Raw genomic sequence first — 11,562 nt, forward strand, 5'->3', positions numbered from 1 at the left:
GCCAGCCCCTTCATATAAACCAGGCCCTCCTCGGGGCACCTGGGTGGCTCAGTTGGTTAAGCATCTGACTTCGGCTCAGGTCATGATCTCACGGTTCATGGGTTTGAGCCCCGTGTCGGGCTTTGTGCTGACAGCTCAGAGCCTGGAGCCTGTTTTGGATTGTGTGTCTCCCTCTCTCTGCCCCTCCCCCACTCATGCTCTGTCTCTCTCTCTCTCAAAAGTAAATAAACATTAAAAACGACAACAACAACAACAACAAACAGGGCCCTCCAGGATTGGGAAGTCTACAAGCACCCAACCAGTGTTTCTTGCAGATTGGGCCATCCCCATCTGACCCAACCAAGATGTAGGAGGAAAAACCAGGAGAATTCCTGGCCATCCCTGCACTGAGCAAGCAGTAGATTAGCAGGCACATTAAATAGCAGAACTACAGTGTCAGGGACCATGGGCTTGCTGCCCAAAGGTGGTGGTCTCATGGGATTATCCTCTCTCCCTTTAGCTCCCGAGATCCTGGAGAGAGAAGCTTTGGAGTCTTGCCCAAGATTTTGCAAAAGGGCAAACGCCTGCATGTCCTTCTTTGGCCTGGATTTGTCCTCTCTGGAGTCGTGGGCCTGTTGGTGGATTTCTCCAGTAATGACATGCCAGCCTGTGCTGTGCAGTGTCTGTAGAGAAAGACAGTGGTAACCGCAGGCACACTTGGGATTCTTCCAGAGGATTTTAAAGCACCTTGTAAATAGAGGGGCTATGTCATGTGTCATCCAAAGTGAAATGCTTTTAACAGTGACCAGTATAGTTATGATATTCATAATTACACGAAGGCAACAGGACTGTCCCAGGCAAACCAGGATATATGGTCGCCCTGCATGTTCACCCAAAGGCCGTGTCAGCGCACATGTCTTAGAGCTGTTTAGGCAGAGCTGGACGTAAAGGAAGCCAAGGAGGCCCTGCCTCGTCTACTGTTTCTGCAGAACCTCGCACCTTTTGGTTGTCACCCTCCCTGTTGCCAACCATTTGGGCTTGGGCTTGGGCAGCTCATTTGCAGGTAAAGAAGACTCAGGGAATCAGGCAGGACTTTGGGATCGAGGTGAATCAAAGGTGTGCTGGGGGCCACCAACCATGCAAACAGGCATGAGCCCAACGTTGAAATCACACAAAAGGCCAGTAAACACCATCGACACTTGGGACATCACACGTGCTGAAATTGTTAGGGCAGAGATACTCATTCCGGCTGACCTCAGTTATGTAACTGTGCCCTGATCGGCTCTGCCCAGCCAATGGCACCCAAATCTGCAGAGATAATACAGTCAGAGTTCATCACCAAGAGATTCTCTGCTGGGGGTTCTAGAAGGAGATTGGGCACACACAGCGGGGCTTGGTTTCTTCTCTGAACTCTGAAAAATGTCTCAACTCTTTAGTATCCTCGCTAGGCACTCTACCCCCCCAGTGCCTCTGGATTGGACAGCTGGCTACCGGAGAGAAAGTAGGGCATTATACAGGCAGGCAAGAGGCTTCTGCAACTTCCAAACTCCTCTGCTGCCTTCTCTGACGATTTCTTCTCCTTCCTCTCTCATCTGCATCCTGAGGTCACATCTCACTCCCTTCTTGCTACAAAGTATTCCTTTTTCTCATTGATCCCAGGTGGGGAGGACATGAGTGTAGGCCAGAGACTGACAGTGAAGGAATGTGGTTGGCTGAGCTCTCCCCATCACCCCGGAGAGCTTAGAGATCCAGGCTGGGCCACAGATTTCTCATTTGTCCATCCATCCCTCCATCCAGCCATCTGTTTGCCCTTCCAGCTATCCATCCATCCGGCAGACATTTATTAAAGTCCTACTCTGTGCTGGTCATGTACTGTAGGTGCTGGGAATATGGGTAAGAGTATTACTTGGACCCTGACCTCAAACCGTTTGTAATCTCGTGGGTAAACTAATATCAGGGCCCTTGTCTTTCAGAGGCAAAAGGGAAGGGGTGTAGAGGACAGTGTGTAGACAAAGGATGAATGCTTAATTCTTTTTGTGAAGAAGGGCACTGGGGCAAGAAAGTTTTTTCTTTTCTTTCTTTCTTTCTTTCTTCCTTTTTTTTTTTTTTTTTTTTTTTTTTGAGAGAGAGAGAGGGCACTAGTGAGTCAGGGACAGAGGGAGAGGGAGGGAGAATCCCAAGCAGGCTCCATGCCCAGTGTGCACCCAACGTGGGACTCAATCCTACGACCGTGAGGTCATGACCTGAGCCAAAATCAGGAGCTGGGCACTCAGCCAACTGAGCCACCCACGTGCCCCGAGAAAGTTTTCTTAGAGCAAGTGAGATAGGAATGCAGTTCTGAGGGGCGCCTGGGTGGCTCGGTCAGTTAAGCATCTGACTTCAGCTCAGGTCATGATCTCGTGGTTTGTGAGTTCGAGCCCTGCATCGGGCTCTGTGCTGACAGCTTGGAGCCTGGAGGCTGCTTCCGATTCTGTGTCTCCCTCGCTCTCTGCCCCTCCCCTGCTCATGCTCTGTCTCTGTCTCTGTCTCTCTCTCTCAAAAATAGGTGAACATTAATAATAATCACACCTAATTATTGAGCACGGACTGCATGTCAGACCCTTTACACCATCATCTCCATTAATCTTCACAGTAACTGAAGACGTGAGGACTATTTCTTTAACATTCATTTTTTTAATTGTTATTTTAGAAAGAGAGTGTGCACAAGAGCGGGGGGGAAAAGGAGCAGAGGGGGAGAGGGAGAATCTTAAGCAGGCTCCACACTCAGTGCGGAGCCTGATGCAGGCTCCAGCCCAAGACCCTGGGGTCACGACCTGAGCTGAATTCAAGCGTCAGATACTCAACCGACAGAGCCTCCCAGGTGCCCCCGTAAGGACTATTTTTACCCCCTCTTTTGCATGTGAGGTAACCACTTAGCAGCAACTAAGTTAAGAGGCTGTCGCTATAATCTAGATCGGTTTTCTTCCTCCGTGACATGAGAGGGCAGACTACCCCCACGCTCTCAGAAGTTCCCCCTGGACTCCCCTGAGAGCAGAGGGGTGGACGTGTCCCCCTGGAAGAACTCAGGATAGTGGCAACATCAGCCCACTCCCAGGTCTCTGAAGTCTGAAATTTATCATGAAAGTTTATTTAAATTTGCATTCTCCTTCACAAATCTCTGTTTTAATAAAAAGATAATGTTGGGGGCACCTGGGTGGCTCGGTCCGTTAAGCATCCGACTCCGGCTCAGATTATGATCTCACAGCTTGTGGGTTCAAGCCCCACATCAGGCTCTCCATTGTCAGTGTGGAGCCTGCTTCAGATCCTCTGGGCCTCTCTCTCTGCCCCTCCCCTGCTGGATCTCGCTCCCTCGCGCGCTCTCTCTCTCAATATAAATAAATAAACTTAAAAAAAAAATGTTTTCTCAAAGATAATGTTGAAAATTATTGAACATTAAGAGAAAGGGGAGTTCTTGGGAAGTGTATCATTCTCATTGTGTCACTCCAGGAGCCCCTGGCAGGCCTCTGTGGACCCCTGGGACCAGTAAGGGACACCCAGACTCTTTGCAGTTCTGGATTTCCCTGGATCTTTCTGGATCTGGCTCTACACTGCTGAGCCTTGACAAAACAAGTCAAAAAGGAGCTGTGGTGGGGCACCTGGCTGACTCGGTCAGTAGAACATGCAGCTCTTTTTTTTTAAAGCTTTTTAAAAAATATATATTTATTTTTGAGAGAGAGAGAGAGAGAGAGAGAGAGAGCAAGCAGAGGAAGGGCAGGGAAAGAGGGAGAAAGTATCCCAAGCAGGGTCCACCTGTCAGCATAGAGCCTGACTTGAGGCTCAAACTCATGAACCGTGAGATCATGACCTGAGCTGAAATCAAACGTAGGGCACTTAACCCACTGAGCCACCCAGGTGCCCCAAGCACACAACTCTTGATCTTGGGATCATGAGTTTGAGCCCCACATTGGATGTAGAGATTACTTTAAAAAGGGGGTGCTGTGGAATGAGGTCTGGCTGTCCTGACCTGGGCTCTCTGCCTCTGTATTCATGTTTCCCAAGGAGGAGCCCTTCGAATCTCTCAGGGTTTGCGAGAGAAATGAGCCTGATGGCCAAAGGCAAAAGACCAAAAAGTCTGCAAGAGAATGTCATGAAGATAAAGTGCTTGGAGGCGAGAAAAAGGGAAATCCATCTGGAAAGGATTAGAGGGGATATTACAGAGGGCTCCCGCTTAGGAAATTTGTTCTGATTTTCAAGCTGACATTAACACTGTGAAGCACAAAGAATGTTACAGGGGATGGCGTGCCTGGGTGGCTCAGTCGGTTCAACATCTGACTCTTGATTTTGGCTCAGGTCGTGATCTCACAGTTTGTGGGATCGAGTCCCTACTCAGGCTCTGCACTGATAGTACACGGCCTGCTTGGGATTTTCTCTCTGTCCCTCCCAAACTTGCACTCTCTCTCTCTTAAAATAAATAAATAAACATTAAAAAAAAAAAAAAAAGAGGGGCACCTGGGTAGCTCAGTGGGTTAAGCATCCGACTTCAGCTCAGGTCGTGATCTCATGGTTCGTGAATTTAAGCCCCACGTCAGGCTCTGTGCTGGACAGCTCAGCCTGCTTCAGATTCTGTGTCTCCCTCTCTCTCTGTCCTGCCCTGCTCGTTCTCTGTGTCTCAAAAATAAATAAACATTTTTTTAAAAATTAAAAAAAAAAAAAAAAAAAAAAAAAGAATGTTCCAGGGAAGCTTGGAAGGTGATTCAGAAACTTTTTCAGGGGAGGCTCAGTGTCAGGTCCTCAAGAGTAAATAAATGTGGAACAGGCTGAAAAACTTATAAAATTAAGTGCGGGCAGGGACAAACAGGAGGGGCTGAGAGGGAAAAGGGAAAGAGGGCTCCCAGTGCCCCTGTGCAGGCTACTGCTATCCTGAGTCTGACAGGCTCTAGGGAGAAGTGCAGCTATGGCCTGGGCTGAAGGCTCCGGAGAAGTTTCTCTGAAAGACTCCGCTCCAATCACCAGCTGTCCTTTGCTCCTGATCAGTTTTGTTTTCCCCTTTCTTTAAAACCTGTTTTCACTGTTATCCTGTCTGGGACCACTTCAGCTGCTCCAGCCCTCTCTATGGTTATCTGGCCAGACAGCAGTGATTTAAAACAGTAAAGTAGATTGGAAATAACCAGACTTTAGGCAATACCTTTGACTGCTCTGTTCCATCAGGATCAATACGAAATTAGACTCTGAAACAGAAGAAAGGATTGGCTAACTTTTGGAGTCATCAGTCGAAAGACAAGTTCAAGGGGCGCCTGCCTGGGTGGATCAGTCAGTTAAGTGTCCGACTCTCGGTTTAGGCTGGGGTCAGGATCTCATGGTTCATAGGTTCGTGGGTCCGAGTCCCGCATCGAGCCCCATGCTCAGAGCATGGAGTCTGCTTGGGATTTTCTCTCTCTCTCTGTCCCTCCCACCACCCCCCTCAAAATAAATAAATAAACTTTAAAAACAAGGACAAGCTCAAGAGACACAGAGTTTACTAGACAAGAAGGTCTCAGAGGAAAGGTATTGTAGCTTATTCTCCTTTTTAGCTCACTCAGTGCCTTACATGGAGCAAATGCTTTTAATATTTTATGAATGCATGCACCAAGTAAATTCACTTCATAGTTTGGAAGGTAAGAACCAGGAGCAAGGCTGCCATCTGCTGGTGAATTTGTGAAAGACACTTATCAGGGGCCTTTGTAACCTAAGTGGCCCTTTATTCTGTAACCTTAAGAAAACCTCCACCCTGGGGGTGCCTGGCTGGCTCAGTCCCTAGAGGCTGTGACCCTTGATCTCAGGGTGAGATCTCAGGTGAGTTCAAGCCCCACATTTGTCATGGAGACTACTCACAAGAAGTTAAAAGAAAACCCCCAACAATCCTTTTCTCACCAACATCGCCTGATACTTAAATTCTTCTGCCTCTCACTCAAGACATCTTAGCTTCCTAGTAGAGAAACCAAAAATATCCTGAGACGCTAGTCAGAGAAAAAGGCCTTTGCAGGTAGAGGAAGCTATTTTGCAACTCAGGACACTTCTCTCCATTGGCAAACATTCACTCTCCAAGATGCATTTCCCCATCACCCATCCAGATGTGTAAGCACCAGTGCTGGCCAAGGTGCCAGGAGTATATGAATCAGGACTTTACAGGAAGAGGTGAGACGAAGTGTGCACCTGCGTGTGGTATGGGAGACTGCACAGGCCAAGAGCATTGGGAGCTCGGGACAGGAAGACTCCACTGCAGCAGTCAGGAAGGCTTTACAGGAGCTGAACATATGGTAGTGAACTCGGCCATCAAGGGCGGCTAGGCCCTTGACCTGTAAAGATGGAAAGTGCTCCAGTTATCTATTGCTGGGTAACAAATCACCCCAAACTGGATAGCTCAAAGCAACAACAGTTATTTTTACCTCTCATGGTTCTGGGTTTTACTGAGCTCAGTCACATAGCTTTTGCTCCGGATCTCTCATGTGATTGCAATCCGATGATAGCTGGCCAGAGTCATCATGGAGACTTCCTTCTTCACATGGCTGGCAACAGATGCATCTGTCTTGTTACAGTTAGCCTACAGAAGCCCTGCCTGTAGGCAATCCATGAGGTCAGGACTGTCTCACAGCATGGCAACCGCATAAGGGCAAGCATCCCCAGAGGGAACCGGGAGGAAGTTGCCTTGCCTTCTGTAACCTAGCCTCCGAAGGCACATAGCAGAACTTCCCCCCCCCCCCACTCTTCCAGTTGAGACAGTCACAAGGCCCCACCCACTTTCGAGGAAAGGGGACGCGGACCCCTCCTCTTGATGTGTGAGTGGCAAATTTCTGGAGGAGCAGGTAGGATAGGAAACATTATCGCGGCCCTTTTTGGGAAGCACACTTTGCCACAAGCAGGATGGTCATTCCAGGTGGATACCTGCATTGGCGGCACCTGAGGAGATGCATTTTTCTCAGAGGGAAGGCAATTTCTAGAGCCTGGGCATTGCTAAGAGAAAACATGAGGTTTTGGAAATATTCACTGTACCATCTTTACTAAGAATCATGAAACTCGTTTCTCTGAAAAGGAGACTCAGAGAAAGGGGGAGATGTATACTGAACTCTCAAGGTGGGGGTGGCAGGAGGCTGAGACGGATGGCCAGCTTCAGCTGCCCAAGACAGTGCAGTGGTGGTCATTGAGGGAGCCCACTGTGTGAGGTTCTATCAAGACCGATTCTTAGAAGGGTAAAAACGTTCTTGTGTCACTACAAGAAGTGGCCGGGAATCCCCAGAGGGTATGTCCAAGCGAAGTCTTTGAGAGCAGCGGTGGGCAGGGCCAAAACCAGAAAGTAACAATTAATAGGAAGCTATAGCGTGGCCAGAGAGATAAGATGTGCACAAGTCAGCGTGGTAGCTATCAGTTTTGGTGCGATACAGAAGCAGGAAGCAGTCCTCATGCCAGAACAGGAGCTAGGTCAGAGATAAAATACAGCCCTATGGTTATAAAGCAGGTTGACACTGAGATGAATAGGGAGTGAGATCAAGGACCACAGCAGAGCTTGAGGGCCCAAGGCCTTTGGTGGGACCAGGGCCCGAATGCTCCGAACACTGTGTCAACCACCAGCCTTATAGGGAAAGATGGACGAACGTGGTTTAAAGGCTGGATGAGCCAGGAATGGTGAGATTCAGGCTTGGCTGTCTGGGAATTAGGGGGTTTGTTCACCTAGCAGCTGCTGGATGTCTCATAATGTGCTTCTAGTGACACAGTGTCTGGGCCCTGAGACCTGAAGGGGAGGGAGACTTTGGCTTTTGCATATTCCATGACCTGACCATATCAATAATCACATTCAATCTAAATGGTATAAACACCTCATTTAAAGGCAGGGATTGTCAGATTGGACTTTCTGAAGATTTTATTCATTTATTTTTGAAGGAATCTCTCTATCCAGTGTGGGGCTTGAACTGACGACCCCCAAATCAAGAGTCATATGTTCTCTGACTGAGCCAGCCAGGCAGCTCCAAGATTGGATTTTTTTAAAAGTAAGACTCAACTATCTGCTATCTACAAGAAATTAACTTTAAACATAAAAACATAAGGGCTCCTGGGTGACTCAGTTGGTTAAGCATCCAACTTTAGCTCAGGTCATGATCTCATGGTCCGTGAGTTCAAGCCCCACATAGGGCTCTGTGCTGACAGCTCAGAGCCTGAGCTTGCTTCAGATTGTGTCTCCCTCTCTCTGCCCTCTGCTCACACACTCTCTCTCTCTCTCAAAAGTAAATAAACATTAAAAAAATTTTTAATTCATATAAAAACATTAATAAAAGAATAAGAAAAAATACTATGCTAACACTAATCAAATAAAGTTAGAGTTGCTATATTAATACCAGACAAATTGATTTCAGAGAAAAGAATATTATCAGAGATAAAGAGAATCATTTCATAAAGACAGAAGAAACACTTCCTCAAGAGGGTGTAATGCTCCTAAATGTTGGTGCACCTTAACCACCAAACAGAGGAAGGAGCTTGTACTCCCTGGGAAATGAACAAAACCAAACAAAAAATATCAAACTTAAGTTTCCACTGCTATTTTATACAAAAGTTACAGAGAACAGTCAAATTTTATGTAACATATAAAGAAGGAGCAGGGGCGCCTGGGTGGCTCAATTGGTTAAGCATCTGACTTTTGGTTTCAGCTCAGGTCATGATCTCACGGGTCGTGAGTTCAAGTTCAGAGTCAGACTCCATACTGACACACGGGGCCTGCCTGGGATTCTGTCTCCTCTCTCTGACCCTCCCCCAACTTGTTCTCTCTCTCTCTCTCTCTCAGAATGAATAAACAAACTTTTAAAAATAAATGAATAAAATAAAGAAGCAGAAAACTGTGACCCATAACCATAAGAAACCTTCGGTTGACCTAGTTATGGGAATTAGCAGACAATGACTTTAAAATTACTATCATCAATGTGTTGAAGAATTTAAAGGAAAAAAAAAATAGATAGGATGAGTGAAGAGATAGGTTATTTCAAGAGAAACAGAAATTCCAAGAAAGAGCTAAATGCAAATTGTAGAATTGAAAAATACAGTATCTGAAAATAAAAATGTACTAGATGGGCTTAACAACAAACTGGACACTGCAGAAGAAAAAAATTAGTGATTTGAATAAAGGCCAATTGAAATACCCAAATTAAAGCAAAAAAAGAAAAAAATGTTTGGAAATCATTAAGAGAGCATTCACAAGCTGTAGGACAATAGCAAGGTGTCTAATATATATATGATTGGAGTTCTCTAAGGAGAGGAAAGAAACAGTGGGTAGAACAAAATACTTAAAGAAACAGTGAATGAATTTTTTTAAAGTTTATTTATTTGCAGAGAGAGAGCAAGTGCGTGCATGTGTGCTCGAGCAGGGGAGGGGCAGAGAGAGAGGGAATCCCAAGTGGGCTCCTTCCCATGAACCATGAGGTCAAGAGCCAAAATTAAGATTCAGAGGCTTAACCAACTGAGCCACGCAGGCGCCGCAAAATAGCGTATGAGATTTTGATAAAAAAATACGAATCCACAAGTCCAAGATGTGTAACTAAGCACAAGCAGGATAAATACAAAGAAAACCATACTCGGCACATCAAATTGCCAAAAAACAAAGATAAAGAGAAAAATCTTAAAAACAACCACAGCAGGGCAAAAATAATTCATTGTACCAGTGGGAGTAATGAAAAATATGAAAGCTGTTTTTCATCAGAGAGAATACCATTCACTGGTAAATAAACAAAATGTGCTATATTCATACAATGAAGTACTATTCAACAATAAAAAGAAATGAGCTACTTGTATATACTAAAATATGAATGAACTTGGGGGCACCTGGGTGGCTCAGTCGGTTGAGTGTCTGACTTCGGCTAAAGTCATGATCTCAAGGTTCATGAGTTCGAGCCCCACATCGGGCTCTGTGCTGACAGCATGGGGCCTGCTTCTGCTCCTCTGTCTCCCTCTCTCTGCCCCTCCCCCCTCTCAAAAATACACATTTAAAAAAATAAAATATGAGTGAACTTTAAAAACATTCTACGTGAAAAGGGACAAGATGCAAAAGACCACATATTATATGATACCATTTAATGTCTAGAAAAGGCAAGTCTGTGGAGACAGAAGGTACATTAGTGGTTGCTTGTGGTTCGAATAAGAACTAGGACTGACTACAAACGGGTTCATAGGAGGATTGCTTTGGGGTGTTGGAAATGTTCTAAAATGAGACTGTGGTGATAGTTACACAATTCTTTAAATTTACTAAAAATCATTGAACTGTACGCTTACACTGTGTGGATTTTATGATATGTAAATTCTATCTCAATAGAGCTATTGAAAACGTAGTAAAAGAGAGAAGCCACAAATTTGAAAAGGATAAATGAAAAGCATATAACTGAAGTGGGATTGTTAGCCATAATATGTAAAGAGTAATTATAAATCAAGGAAAAAAGATGAACAATATAATTGAAAAAAGATTAGGAGATGGGAATAGAAGGCAATCTTAACGACCAATAAACATATGAAAAAGTACTCAATCGTATGAATGGTTGGTGAAATGCAAATTAAAATCATAATGATCAGTGCATCTGGGTGGCTCAGTCATTAAGTGGTTAAACCTCCATCTCTTCATTTCAGCTCAGGTTATGTTCCCAGGGTTGTGGGCCTGATTCCTGTGTCATTAAGATTCTTTCTCTCCCTCTCCCTCTGCCCCTCCCCTGTTGGCTCTCTCTCTCTCTCTCTCAAAATTAAATTAAATTTAATTTAAAAAATCAAATCAAATCAAATCACAATGACCTACAATCTTGCATTTCTCTGGTTGTCCAAAACCAAAAACAAAATCTAACAATCCCAGTGTTACCTTAAATGTGGTAAACTTAAAGACATCCAGACGGTCAACCGTGTGGGTAGATTCCTGAAGAAACACAAATGTGCACAATAAGACGTGTAGAAGAATTTCTGTAGCAATAAAACTGTGCTATAGTGGCAAAAAGCTGGAAATAAGAGAATTGCTAAGTTGTAGTATAGTGGCACAATGGAAAATTACACAGCAGTGGAAATGAATAAATTAAAGCTATATGAATTAACGTAGATGAACCTTACGATGTAACGTTGTGTCAAAAGAAAAGTTGTAGAAGAATGTGCATAGTAGGACTCCATTCATATAATCAAAATATGCAATGCACACATAGTGTTTGATGTGTTAAAAGTATAAAGATACGCACAGAAATGATTAACAGCAAGTTCAGAATAGTATTCCCTCTGTGGGGAGAGAGAAATACCATAGAGGAGGAGATGAAATTATATTTGTACTGCTTTCTTTCTTAAACCGTATGGTATTTATGGATGGGATGGTTAAATTTTATATGTCAACTTGACTGGACCGTGGGGTGCCCAGGTATATGGCCAATATTATTCTGGGTGTTTCTGTGAGGGTGTTTTTGGAGGAGATTAACATTTAAATCAGTAGACTTCAGTAAATCAAATTGCCTTTCCTAATGTAGGTGGGCCTCATCCAATCAGTTGACCCTCCCTAGAATAAAAGAACATTCCTCCTTCCCGATTGCCTTTGAACCAGGACATCAGTTTCTTCCTGGGTCTCAAGCC

Source organism: Panthera uncia, chromosome F1 (assembly GCF_023721935.1).
Source record: "Panthera uncia isolate 11264 chromosome F1, Puncia_PCG_1.0, whole genome shotgun sequence".
Taxonomy (NCBI): Eukaryota; Metazoa; Chordata; class Mammalia; order Carnivora; family Felidae; genus Panthera; species Panthera uncia.